Source organism: Protobothrops mucrosquamatus, unplaced genomic scaffold, assembly GCF_001527695.2.
Source record: "Protobothrops mucrosquamatus isolate PMUCROS unplaced genomic scaffold, P.Mucros_1.0 scaffold_173, whole genome shotgun sequence".
NCBI lineage: Eukaryota > Metazoa > Chordata > Lepidosauria > Squamata > Viperidae > Protobothrops > Protobothrops mucrosquamatus.
In genome coordinates, this window is record NW_015386249.1 from 426,767 (window position 1) to 440,371 (window position 13,605).

The following is a 13,605-nucleotide window of genomic DNA, read 5'->3' on the forward strand; positions in this document are numbered from 1 at the left end:
TGCTTAGATAAATTTCTTTTCCATAGGTGTTCAACTTCAATTTGTAAATTCTTGTTTTTCTTTTCTTTTTTCTGGCTGCTTTTCCTCAATCCTAGCAGCATCCAGTATAACATCATCAATGCTCCAGACTTACATTTTTCAATGACTAGTATATCAGGAATGTTAAGAATAAGGTGTCCACCTGTTTGGATTTGAAAGTCCTGTAAGATTTTAACCTGCTCCTTTTCCAAAAGCTTCTCAACTTGAGGGTCCCAGGGGGTCTTGCTGCATTTAAACTGAAACCTCTGGCAACGTTTCCAGTAATTTTGGCAACTCAGTCTTGACAATATTGTACATTTCATGCAATTCGCTTGCAAATAAAGACTTCCATTTTTTTCTTCATCACTCCTGATATTATTATTGTTGATATTATTATTGTTGTTTATTGCAGTCATTGAGATGTTTAGACTGGATTTGATATTTTTGTCCATCTTCCCAAGGACCTGGGATAGGCAGATGTTTGTTTCATAGTGTTAAAGCTATTGTTAGAGGATATACAGTAAGCTATCCCAAGTAAAGCTGCCTTTTGCAATTGACTGATGGATATCATTTCTTTGTTTAGTTGTATTTTAACAAACTAGAACAAAGGGGGCTGTTGTCTCTTAGTGTAGCATTCTTTTTAGGAGGTAGTGGCTACAGCTTCCCCATACATTTAGTTCCATAAGAAGCTTTACAGGGCCAAGGCAATACACTGGGCATTGTAAATAATACATATTCTCTCTCTTCAGAACTCAGAGTTTTTATGAAACTTTTACTCAAGTACCCTTCTTCTCATTTTTCATCTCCAATGACAACAAAATTTTGAGACAGGAAGCCAAATAGACAAATAATACTTTACATGAAACTGTAGGTCATAGTAGGTAGGTCCATCAAGGAAACTGATGAAGCCATGCATACCTGTGATTATATTTTCATATGTTGTCATCCTAGACTTGGAAAGTTCCTTTATTATTTTAAATAAGATAAAACTATTTTATGTTTACTGTCTCAACATAGCAAGAAAAAATGCCACTAATTTTCAGCAGAATTGGATGAGGCCACAAAAAGATGCTTGAAAACAACAAGAGACTCTTAAGCTATATCAGTCACCTCTTTTTGAAACTTACAATAGGAATTAGCTTTATCATTTAAGTGTTGTCATTGTTTTAATTTCATATTCTTCTTACATATTAATTGTACAGTAATAATCGTCTTAATTTACGAGTATCTATAATGCAAATAAATATCAGCCTGAAACTGTCCTCTTGGAATGAAGGCCTTTACAATTGAAGACAATGGATTGTAGTCTCCCATGTTCATAAAATGAGTGTCAATAGATAAATGTTTCCATCTAGGTTAGGAAAGAATCACTGGCCCAGTATCACCCAGCTCTCTTCCATGCCTAAGGGTTGGTTGGATCTCTTTACTCCTAGTCCAGCACTAGTCCAACTACTACTCACACTGGCTCCCAGATTTTGGGCAATGTGCTTATTTCAATGTCAGGACAATATCCAGATGCAGCAGGCTAGATAAAATCCTACCACCTATTCTTCAGAGACAGCTACAACAGCATAAGCTGTTGCCTGGTAACTGTTTTTTGTTGTCTTGGTTGGTTTTCCCAGAGCCAGACTCTGTTGTAACAGTCAGCAGGACAACCAAGAATATTTGAGCAAATTCCTATATGATCTATTGTATAACAAGAGCAATAATCAGTCATGTGAAGCAATGATAATATAATAAAATAGAGATATATAGAAATCCTTCTATTTAATGAGCCACACCAACATTAATTAGGAAACAGTTACCACAGCTGAGAACATTTCATTTATGAATGTATCTTTTGTGTTCTTTGTGGACTATGCAGAACCGCTTTTACAGGAACAGCATAGTTTCCTACATGAAATGTGCCAGCTTAGATCAAATATCAGGGCCAAGCCTTTACAGGAATAGAATGAATAGTTGCCAGAAATATAATAGAATTAAAACTTAAATATCCCCACCTATTTCACCATATATTTTCCACCTTTACTTCCTGGTTATTTAGTTCATTTGTAGAACATTTCATGTTGTGTATCGATTCATTTTTTTAAACTTCAGTGTTAGTCGTTCAGCTACATACTCTGAAATTGTGAGTGATTTTATATGATTGTCTAAAGCTCAATCATAAGATAGCATTGGTATCTTCTACTTTATTAGACTGTTGGGTTGATATAAATCTTCTTCTTTGCTTCTATCTACCTTAATGTTACCATAGAGAGCCAGTTTGGTCTAAGGTACTGTTGGAAGAAAAATCTTCATCAGGGTCCAGTCCAAAGGCATGGAGAACTGAGGATAAGAAATGGAGAAGTGGAATTCGGGGGGGGGGGGAGTAACTTGCAGGCAGAGTTTGAAAAGGCCTTAGAGTTAACATTGCAGATGTTAAGTAGATAGATGAAGCCCACTTAAACACATACAGTAAATGCAAGAATGAAACTTTTCCTGTAAATGAACTTTACACATTCCCTCCTGACAACTTTGGGCTGTTTCTTAAAAGCACACAGAGAGAAAGTAAGAAAATAACACATTTCTCTTCACCCTGTTTTGCTGGCCGAGCAAACAGGATGAGAGTATTTTCCTTTCGGTGGCTTATTTTAACAGAATTTCTAGCAGAATTTTAAAATTCTTGTTTCTAGGTATTAGAGACATCCAACAGTTAACATTTACCTTGAAGACACACAAAGACCTTGACACACACACACATACACACACACACAAAGACAAAGAGTAAAGGAGAGGAAAACAGAACACTCAGTTTTCACACCCTGGTCATTCCCACTATAAATCTCAATTAACTCAAATTAGGGAAGGCACAAATCTTGACAAACATATCACATGGTTGCATAGAAGACAGAGAGGAGAGAAAAAAATCAATGTTCCTATATTTTCCCTTTCTTTTAAGTACCTTTACTTAACCAAATTAGTTGCCCAATCCCTTCTTAAAAACTTCTTGTGTTGGAGCATTCACACCTTCTGGAGGCAGGTTGTTCCACTGATTAATTGTTCTGTCAGGAAATTTAAAGTTGTACATTGCTTCTCTTCTTGACTAGTTTCCATCCATTGCTCTCTCATCTCTCTCTCTCTTATCTTTGTATAGGAAGAAAGAAAAGAAAAAAATTCCCCTAACCAGACTTGCCAAACAAGTTTGATGTTTCTCACAAGCTAAAAATCTATCTGTATAAAAGCAAAAAGAATTTCAGTCAGTTAATTTGATTTTGCATCTTACCAACTTTCTTTGGATTTCTTTACTTTTGTTGGAAATCTTGATACTTTGGACTTGTTTATTAATTACTCAATCACTGTTGCCTCATAATTTAACAATTCAGCATTCTTCGCTAAACTGCCTGAAGCTATGGCTACATATATGTGTGAGTATAAATATGTATTTTTGTGTTATATTAATGAATGGGACCAACAGAAGGGATTATTATTTTTTCTACTTGTAGAGAATCAGTTGAAAATTTTATTTTGCAGCTGGCTAGAAAAATAAACCCAGTTTTGTGCTTGAAATAGTGACTAAGCTCAGAAGCCAATTGAAACTATGTTTGGGTAGCAAATGGGGGGGAGGGGTAGTGTAGTATGTCCATTGGGAAATGTCTGAAGCATATGCATAGACATATGGAAACTGAGGTTTGCTTTCTTTGCCAAAGCTCTTTGAAGGGGTACTGTCAAGATAAACTACTCTTTTAAAACTCTGTAAACTATCTGTAACTATCTACTGGTGCAAATAGACAATTCTTCCCAAATCTATGAATGCAATTTTCAACCTTCTATGAACCTGCTTAACATTATTTTACACAAAAGTACAAAGGGATGGGGAAAAACAGACGAAAGTGGGAGGGATCTGGTAACACCCTCTAGACAAAAGCAACCACCATAGATGAAATTTGGGCTTTGTCCACCTATCAGTACTGGAAAAGGTAAGAATTGGCAGATGGAAGCAGACTTTCATATGAGCTGGGGGCATCTCTCAAGGGAATAGCAGTTCTCTTTCTTTGTCTGTTTAGCCTAACCTTCAGTTTTTCATCATGGAAGGCAAGCTTTTATATATTTCTTATTTCCTATAACTGGTAAGAATAGAATGATGTATAAAGATGTCAGAACAGGGAATGGAATGAGACTTATTAAAAATGGAGATAAGCTTTTTCCAGGAATGGTAAGATTTAATATGTTAGTTTTTCTTGTATTTTTGGATTGTTTCTTCCCAAGTTTTGGCTGCGTGATTCTGGGGATCGCAAAAGAAAAGTAAGGGGAGCAGGGCACCTGCAACTCATGGATTTTTCATTCTTGCTCAAGAGTTTGGTTAACCATTAGAAAGAGACTAATAGATAAACAATAATTTTACAATATTATGAAAATTTCACTGATATTAGTTTTATGCAGTAAGGGAACAAGGTTATTGAGGTAACAGAAAAGGAAGGAGTTTGATTCTTATGCCTTGTGATACTCAGATTGCCTTAAAGGTATAACACCCAGGGATGGAAAGTGGACATGGAAGAATGCAAGAAATATATCTGAACACTGTTTAGAATATATTTTCCATGCAAGTATCAGATTGACTTGAGAATGGAATAACATTTTGTTACCCTATCTTAAAATATGATTTAAATGCATTTATTAATTTCCAAACATTCTGTATCTTCATATGTTCATTGCTATTTTATATCCTGCCTTTATTATTGTTTTAATTATATTGTTTTTATTTTTATAAATAACTCAGGGTGGCATATCTTATGCTCCTTTCTCCTCCTATTTTCCCCACAATAACAATCCTGTGAGATGAACTGTTGCTGATCAAATCTGTACAACAATTTTTAATACAAACCACCTCCCAATCACCTGTCCATTCTTTTCCAAAGTTCACTAAAATGTTACTCTTTTCAAAGAAAAGAAAGGTTTCCAATGAAAGTGTAGAAAAGTGGGACTTGCAGGGGAGGTGTGCTTAGGTCCAATTTATGAGCAAGAATGAAGGAAGTTCTTGGCTGCTTCATCTGCTGTTGAAATCAGCAAAGTTCTGGTTATTTCCAGATAGCAATATTTCTGCATGTTTTCCGGTCTTTAAATTTTTGAATATTCTTAGGCACAGTAATTTGAATACATGCTAAATAATCAATACAAAATGTCAGCTTTGGTCTGCAGCATTCATAGGAGAGGGTAAAAAAAACAAAAACAAAATGGCAATCATGACAGATTTCTGTCCCTGTAGTATGTGTGACTTCTATTGATTTGCAGACNGGACATTGTGCATTGAGAGATGGAGTTCAGCAGGACAGGCTGGTTGTCAAGAAGCAGACAAATTATCCAAAGGATTCTGTCTGCAGAAAGAAATAGGTTCTTCCATTTCTAGTTCAAAAAGTTAGAGAAGCCATACATACAGATGCATGCATACCAGCACATAGATAAAGATATTTTGTAAGTATCTTACAGATATAAAAAAATAATAGCATCACGGGCAGAAAGAAGGCATGCATATCATTTGCAGGGTTACTAAAAGTTCTTTGAGAGAAATAGTAAGGACTTTCAGTTACTCCTGACAAAATATTCTCCAGGTGTTAGAAAGTGTTTTTGGCTACTTCTGATAACTGGAAGTGGCAGTTAAACTATGAGAGCATAGAAACAAAAGCCTATGAGATTGCCAGTCAACAGAGTCTCTGTAACCGTAGTTCTTAGATACACTAAATCAGCGGTTCTCAACCTATGGGTCGCGACCCCATTTGGGGTCGATCGACCATTTCACGGGGGTCGCCAAGCAAGGCTGTCTGCCATTTTTTTTCCCCTTTTCCGGCGGGTGCCTTACCTCCCTTGGGCTGGGCCAGCTGGTGGTCGGCCTGCTCCGTCTCTGCCGCTTGCCAGCTACGCCTTGGCCGGCGCAGGGGGCGGAACCACGCATGCGCGGCGCTCCCGGGCAGGGAAAGTCCTCAACTTACGACTGGTTGGGTAGTCCTCGACTTACGACCAGTTTAGTCCTCGACTTACGATCGGTTGGGGGTCGCGGCATTAAAAAGGTTGAGAACCACTGCACTAAATTGTTTGGGTAGAAGTGAGCATCTTCTCCTGGAGCCCTGATTTGTTCATAGTTGTACTTCCAATGAATCAACAGGAGTAGATGTGGATCCTGGAAATGCACCATAGAATTCTAACATGTTGTAGGGGAATCAGCATCTGTTCAGACAATCATTATATATATATTTTTGCATGGATGTCTGTGGAGATTCTCAGTTATCCAGGTCATAGTTGCCTCAAAGATGCTTTTTCAAAAGGCAGCTGGAGTTTTTTTTTTTTTCCTTGAGGAAGAAGAAGAAAACATTTTGATTCTCAACCAAGAAGCTTCAGAACTTCAGAGTTGGGGAGAGGTTTTGGTTTCAGTCTGGATCAGGACAGCAGTTCTCACTTTTGCTGAAAGAAAGATCTGCCTTTTTCACCTTTGTCAATGAGGATACTAACTCTGTATTTCCCAACAGGAATACTTTCGGTCTGTGAACGTTGAAGTTTTTACTTGATCCATCAGCCATGAAGATCTATCATCTTTTCTTTTTGACTCTCTTTCTGAAAGGTGTAGTTGGTCCAGGTACAAAAATGAGCAATCTTTAAGCACATTGCAATGCAATATATTACATTAATACATTAATATAGTCATAGTGTGTGAGATGGAATTATGCTAGATGTCTTTATGAAATATTTTAGGTCCTTTCAATGTGATATTTTAGATATGCTGAATATGCTTGTAAATAGTATATAAAATATCCATAATAGCATTCCATTATTAAGTATACATTTTAAAAACTCATGTATAAACAAGGCCCACACATATTGGACACCATCCACTTTTTACACCACACTCATTATAGTTCCCTGTTTACTGCAGAGTTGTAGGCAAATCTAAATTCCTGCTGCATCATTTACTTGCTGGTTTGTTGTTGCATGCATTTTTTGACTTTTTTCAGAGATCTTAATGTGGCATGCACAGAGGTGTCCTCAATAATCTTGTGAAGTAGTTTGTGTAGAAAGAGAATTGCTGATCCTAAGTCACTCAATAACAATGTGGTCAAGTGTGAATTGAACTTGGGTTTTTCTAGTTCAGGAAAAATGTCTTAACCATTTTAACCACTGTGCAAATTCTGAAGAACTAATCATCAAACTCATAAATCATGTTACTTTTCTTTCACTTTTTAGCAAAAAAAAAATCCACAAAAGATTTCTAGTCACTAATAAATGTAGTCATTGGCTATTCCCTAATTAAACAATTCCATTTTGCATTTCTGCAAATTCTGTTATCTTCACCAACCATTCCTTCTTTGTGGGTATTTCAGAACCTTCCCACCTTTGTACATTTAATAATCTATCAATCTCCCTACCTTTCCAACTTCTCTAGTTCAACTACCTTGCTGAGAGGAACAAACTGACATCCAGAGAGCTCACTGCCTCAACAACAACTCACAATTTCCCATGGCTCTATATCAGCCTTACAAGATAATTCAGACAAAAAGCACACCAATACTAACTCTGAGTTTATTGTAAGCTAACATTAAAAGAATCTTACAAGTCTCACCCACCCATAGTCTTTATAGTCCAAAATACTAGGGAGGGTCTCTCTTCTGAGATAGTTGCTGTACCTCTAAGGTCATTCCCACATACCATAACATTCCATTGGAGTTGGACAGCTAATAAATTCAAATAATATAATAATTGAGGGGTCCTTGGTGCTCTCTGAGCTTGTAGTTTTCTTGCAAACGTTTCATTACCCAAACTAGAGAACATCATTAGTGCTAGTACTGTGCTAGCATTAATGATGTTACCAAGTGTACATAATGAAATGTCTGCAAGGAAACAACCAAGCTCAGAGAACACCAAGAACCCTTCATATCAACACTGAGCCACGAATATTCTTCTTTAGAATAATAATTCAAATCAATAATAATAAATATGATCTCATATGCATATATATACATATACAAAGAATATATATATATTCTCTATTTATCTGTCTATCTATCTGTTTATCTATCTATCTTTAAAATGCACTGACACATTTGTAATTTGGAATAAAATATTTCATTCAGAATCATACTTAGGGAATGTGTATCTGTGAGATACCTTTATATATGTTTGTATTTATATATAGTATAATGCACAAAGGATTTTTAAATATATATATTTATTTTTTCATATAGATCTTGCTGGAGGCCAATCTGAATGTCAACAGCGTCTTAAAGGTTTCTGTTACCCAAAAGACGTTTCCTGTCCTGACTGTTTTACTTACTACGGACTGTGTGAATTTGACTTCCAGTGCTGTGCCAAGTAAGTCAGTTTTCCCAGGGTACAGAATACAGGTCTTTTGGATCAGTTCAAAATTGTTATTTGGTATTTTGCATTTACATTATGGTAGTTCAATTCAGACATCAATACTGAATATGTAGTAATACAAAATATCTATATTAAGTTATTAACTATAATACAACTGGAAAATTGCTATTAATTGTCTACATACTGGATTTACTCAAGACTGGTATTAAAGACATACCATTGAAATTTGTACTTTTCCTGCTTCTTTAGTCTTGCCAGCTACACAGGACATGATAGATCACTGTCTATCAGATTAATGGGCATATTGAAATATTACTTGTTCTACCTTATAAAATTATGTAAGGTACAAGAGATCATCCTTGTAATTTTCTGTTTGTAGGCTATATGCTATTGTAGCAAAGATATATGATAGTATGTATAGTATTCAGATCAAAGGGCTGCAAGCTCTTTAAAAAAAGTCTTTAAAGGCATCCATTGCAGAATCCTTAACATTTTATTTTCCCCTTTATTTCATGGCAATTTCAAAAAATCCACTCATGTATCAACCTACAATCAAACAACTATCAATTATACATTTAATCAACATATATTCTAATCCTTTATGGGCTCAGCATTAAAGATACTGGGCTTGTCAGCTGGAAAGCCGGCAGCCCAGGTTCAAGACCTGAGTGTCACATAATGGGGTGAGCTCCTGTCCTCACCCCAGCTCCTGCCAACCTAGCAGTTCAAAAGCATACAATTGCGAGTAGATAAATAAGTACCACTTTGGTGGGAAGGTAACAGAGCTCCATGTGGTCATGCTGGCCACATGACCATAGAAATGTCTTCGGACAATGCTGTCTCAATGGCTTTGAAACAGAGATGAGCATCGCCCCCTAAAGTCAGCAATGACTAGTGGAGTAAAATCCACAGGCACCCCTTTATCTTTACCTTGACCTAATCCTCTATACCTATAAAATAGATTTCTACTTGAAATAATGTATTCCTTTTCTAATGTACAGAATATGGTGGCTTACAGAGTGTGAATATGCAACTACACCAGCTGAAAGTTTTTTACCTAAAACAACAACTTCACAAATATTTTATGATGAAACTGAGGCACCAAAATAAAACATTGTGATAGTCATTCAGGTAGGCTGGTTTAGCTCAAATTAAAAAAAAATATTTTTCTTCCTTAGTTCTGATTAGTATTGTATATAAATATTCAGGGTAATAATTATAACACTAGATAACCTGTGACCTGTTGGGTCATCATTTCAGAGATATTTTCTTACCTAAAGAGAGAGAAACAGAATGACCACAGTCATGCAAAAAAGCAGTGGGAGCAGAGCGACTTTTATCAGCTTCCCCACTGAAGAATTTCTTTGGGTGAAGCTGACAGGGACCGTTGAAAATTATTCCTTCCTTCCTTCCTTCCTTCCTTCCTTCCTTCCTTCCTTCCTTCCTTCCTTCCTTCCTTCCTTCCTTCCTTCTTTTCCTTCCTTCCTTCTTTTCCTTCCTTCCTTTCCTTCCTTCTTCATTTTTTCTTTTTCTCCTTCCTTGCCACCCTCCTTCCCTCCCTCTTCCTCCTTTCTTCCTTGCTTCCTTCTCTCCCTCCCTTTCTCATTAACCATGATATCAATTACCAGTATTTCATTATTCCCATAGTGGCGGCTATTTTAAAAAAAAAGTGCTCAGGTCGACCAGCTTCCATCTTGCCTTTGTCAGCTTTATTTATGCCTAACTTATGTTGTTATTTAAGTTATTATCAGAATCTGTTGGCTTTATATAAATAATATGACTGTGCTTATTACAATTAACTTTTTCCCACATTATTTTTCAGTTCCTGCTAAGTAAAAACATCATGTTGTGTATTGTATAATCAATGACGATCCTGTATTTCTTACCAAGAAAACCACATGGAGAGAAAATATAAAATTATTAATGATATAGTACCAGACAGGAGGCTCCTCGGGTCAGATGGTATTTAACATGCTACAGAAGTACGTGTACATGTACATGCCGAAGCTATGCTACTCGAATAAAGATTCTTTAAGGTAAACAATGCCTCAAAGTTCTTTGAAGAGTTTCATGTGTCAGAACCATGACAGAAGATCTAATGATCTTTTGTAGTAAATAGTGTTTGTTAGTGGCTTGATTAAAGCTTTTTTTTTTTGCTGATGCTGCCATACAGGAAAAGAAAATCTGAAGCTGCAAAGGAGAATTCCAGTGAGAACATGTAATGTAAATAGTATGAACAAAGTAAAGTACAACAGAATGAAAGATGAAATGACTACAGACATCTTAGGTATCATGAAATTGAGATGAACTGGAATTGCACACTTTTGAATTGCACACTTTTGAATTGCACACTTTTGATCTATTTATTACTCAGGACATGAAAAACAAAGAAAAAATGGTGTTGTTTTTATAGTTAGGACATTGAAAACAAGAACAGTGTTTGGCTACAGTGCAATTCAATGACTAAATAATATGAATGAGACTTTGTGGATAACTCTTTAATATAATGATCATTCAACTTTGTACTCTAGCCACCAATGCAGAAGAAGAGGAGGTTGATGAGTTTTATGCTCAATTCAGTTTGAAACAGAAGAACATGCAAGCAAGATGAGTTGCCTGTAATTGGAACTGGAATGTGAAAATTGAAAACATTAAAGAGGAAAATGGAATTTATTTTATAACTTAGGAAACTGAAATAAAGCAGGAAATCAATTTAACCTCTCCAATGATTTCTTCAAACAACCAAAATGATGCCTCTATACATTTCAGAACATACTGTGAAACTACAGGAACTGATGGAATACCGAAATATTGCAAGCAACAGAAGAAGAATCACTAAAGTTTCTAACCAAACTATGCCAGCAAAACTAGACAATGACACAATGGCCAACTGATTGGAAGAGGTCAATCTACATCCCAATACCAAAAACAGGAAATTTAACAGAGTGTACTATACAATAACTCTAATTTCATGTGATAGCAAACTGATGCTCAGAATTTTCTTTTGTAAGATTTCAGCTGCCCATTATAATTTTTATTTCAATAATAGCAGGAAAATAATGAAGTAATTCCATATAAATATGTAAAACTACATTAACATGCTATAAACACTATCTGATCTATGCATTTCTAAAATTTCTCATAAAATATACCTACTAGGTCAAATTAAAATTCTGCCTGTTAAATATTCCCAATATTTTAATAAAGCAAAGATGATGGTGGTATGTCATATTTGTACTTTCAAGACTAAAACTGAATTATTTTCTCTCTCAACTTCAGTGAACTCTATAGATTGCCATCTTCTGGGGGGGGGAATCAACATTCTTCTACAAACCCAGTTAGTTGAACATGAGGTATTAATTTAAATCTAGTTGACAAGGCAAATGGAATCTCTTCCATGGGTCAATAAATCAGTAAATTGAAATAATAAAATATTATCAGGAAACGATGGACAGATTTTTTTTCCAATGGGGACTTGCCCTTTCCTGATTCCAAGAGAGATGTCCTTTTTTCTTTTTCTCATTTTAAGAGGATTTTCAACCTATATTTTCCTCAGAATTCAGCACTGACAATTTAATTTCCTTAATTTGGAAAACAGTTGTGTGCTTTCAATTTTTCACTGAGGCGATCATATTCTTTCTCTTTATTGTCATTGTAAATTAGGATTCCATCCAAATGAATTATGGACCTTTAAATAAGTAGTGAGGGACCTACAGATATAAATGTGGCTTGGCAAAATATATGGAGTTGTCAATAATGATAGCAAAGTGGGACATAGCATATACACAAAATAAATTTTGAATAAGTGTCCAAATTCTGGAGAGGCTTGACTATCAAACTTCGTTACCTATCTCAAGTAGGAAATACCATGACAAATCAAGTACAGCTAACTAGCGGAACCGATGAAAGCTGATTATTTATCCAATAAGCATGTAAAGATGGGAGTCAAGCATCAGTCTTTGAACAACACTTTCTTCTGAAATGACAAGGCACATCCAGGAGGACACCTGAAGGACAGGTCTCATTGGGTTGTAGAATGCAGAATCCACCCATTGATGCACAAGTAAGCAGAATGGCTTCTATAAAGTGGTCTTCTGTAAAAATAAAATGTTTATCAGAGCTTTGAAATCTTCTCTTCACATTATCTTTTCAACATTACTACTATACAAACGATTCAATCATTAGGCAAGATAGGCAAGATGGCACATCATACATGTAAACACAAAAGAGCATGAGCTGTATGGCTGAGCTGGGAGTCATGCAGTACAGGTGGTCCTCGACTTACAATAGTTCATTAAGTGACCATTCGAAATTACAACGGCACTAAAAAAGTGACTTACAACCATTTTCCACACTTACAACCACTGCAGCATCCCTGTGGCCACATGATCAAAATTGATAATTGACTCATAATTATAATGGCCACAGATCATGTTATCATCTTTTGAGACTTTCTGGGAAGCAAAGTCAATGGGGAAGCCAGTTTCACTTAACAACTGTGTTACTAACTTAACAACTGCAATTATTCACTTAACAAAAAAGGTTGTGATTGCAATGATTCACTTAACAAGAAAGGCAAGACAGAATGTAAAATGGGGCCAAATTCACTTAGCAACTGTCTTGCTTAACAAGAGACATTTTGGCCTTAATTGTGGTCATAGGTTGAAAACTACCTATATAGACATTTGTCAAATAAATACCTAGAGCCTTAAAAAATAGCAGGCTTAAAAAGATACCTTATACAAGCTTTTCTGAAGCCAGCAAGGCTGAGGCCAGCATATTTTTCTTTCACCTAAAGTACTGTGGGAGAAACAGCCAGACAAAAATGTATATAGCGCAGTTGTGACTAGCTATTAACAGTCCTGGGATTCCTTTCAATCCATAGTGTTACTTTGACTTCCCAACCTCGCATATGATAAATGTGATAATGAAATTGGTAAAGGGGGAACTATCTGACCAGACTATTTTTTCTTACAAAAATAAAATCCAAGCCCAATTTTTCAGCGAGACAGATGGATACCAGAGTAAACAATATTCAGTGGAGAAGATTCTCTGAAAGTTCTTGGAATCAATATACTTTTATTCTTTACAAACTAGGCAAATAGAAATACAGTTTTTAAATATGTGTTTTTCTTTCTATTATATGGTTATAAGGTTTTTTTTTACTTATGATGCTTTTACATAAGGAAGCCTTAATTTAACAGCAAATAAAATTTACATATAGAAAATATTACATATAAAAATATG

The 13,605-nt window shown here is 35.7% G+C and overlaps 1 long non-coding RNA gene across 4 annotated transcripts; it reads left to right on the top strand.

The window, feature by feature from the left end:
• The first annotated feature begins 2,122 nt into the window (after positions 1 to 2,122).
• On the top strand, positions 2,123 to 11,592 carry LOC107293213. Of its 4 annotated transcripts, none has more exons than XR_001549020.1 (6): positions 2,123 to 2,146; positions 6,516 to 6,622; positions 8,226 to 8,352; positions 9,360 to 9,489; positions 10,181 to 10,394; positions 10,532 to 11,592. It is a non-coding gene; the product is annotated as an uncharacterized LOC107293213 (long non-coding RNA). The 4 variants fall into 4 exon arrangements; XR_001549019.2 differs by lacking the exon at positions 2,123 to 2,146 and adding an exon at positions 3,268 to 3,422; XR_001549017.1 differs by lacking the exon at positions 2,123 to 2,146 and adding an exon at positions 3,884 to 3,974.
• Positions 11,593 to 13,605: the final 2,013 nt, after the last annotated feature.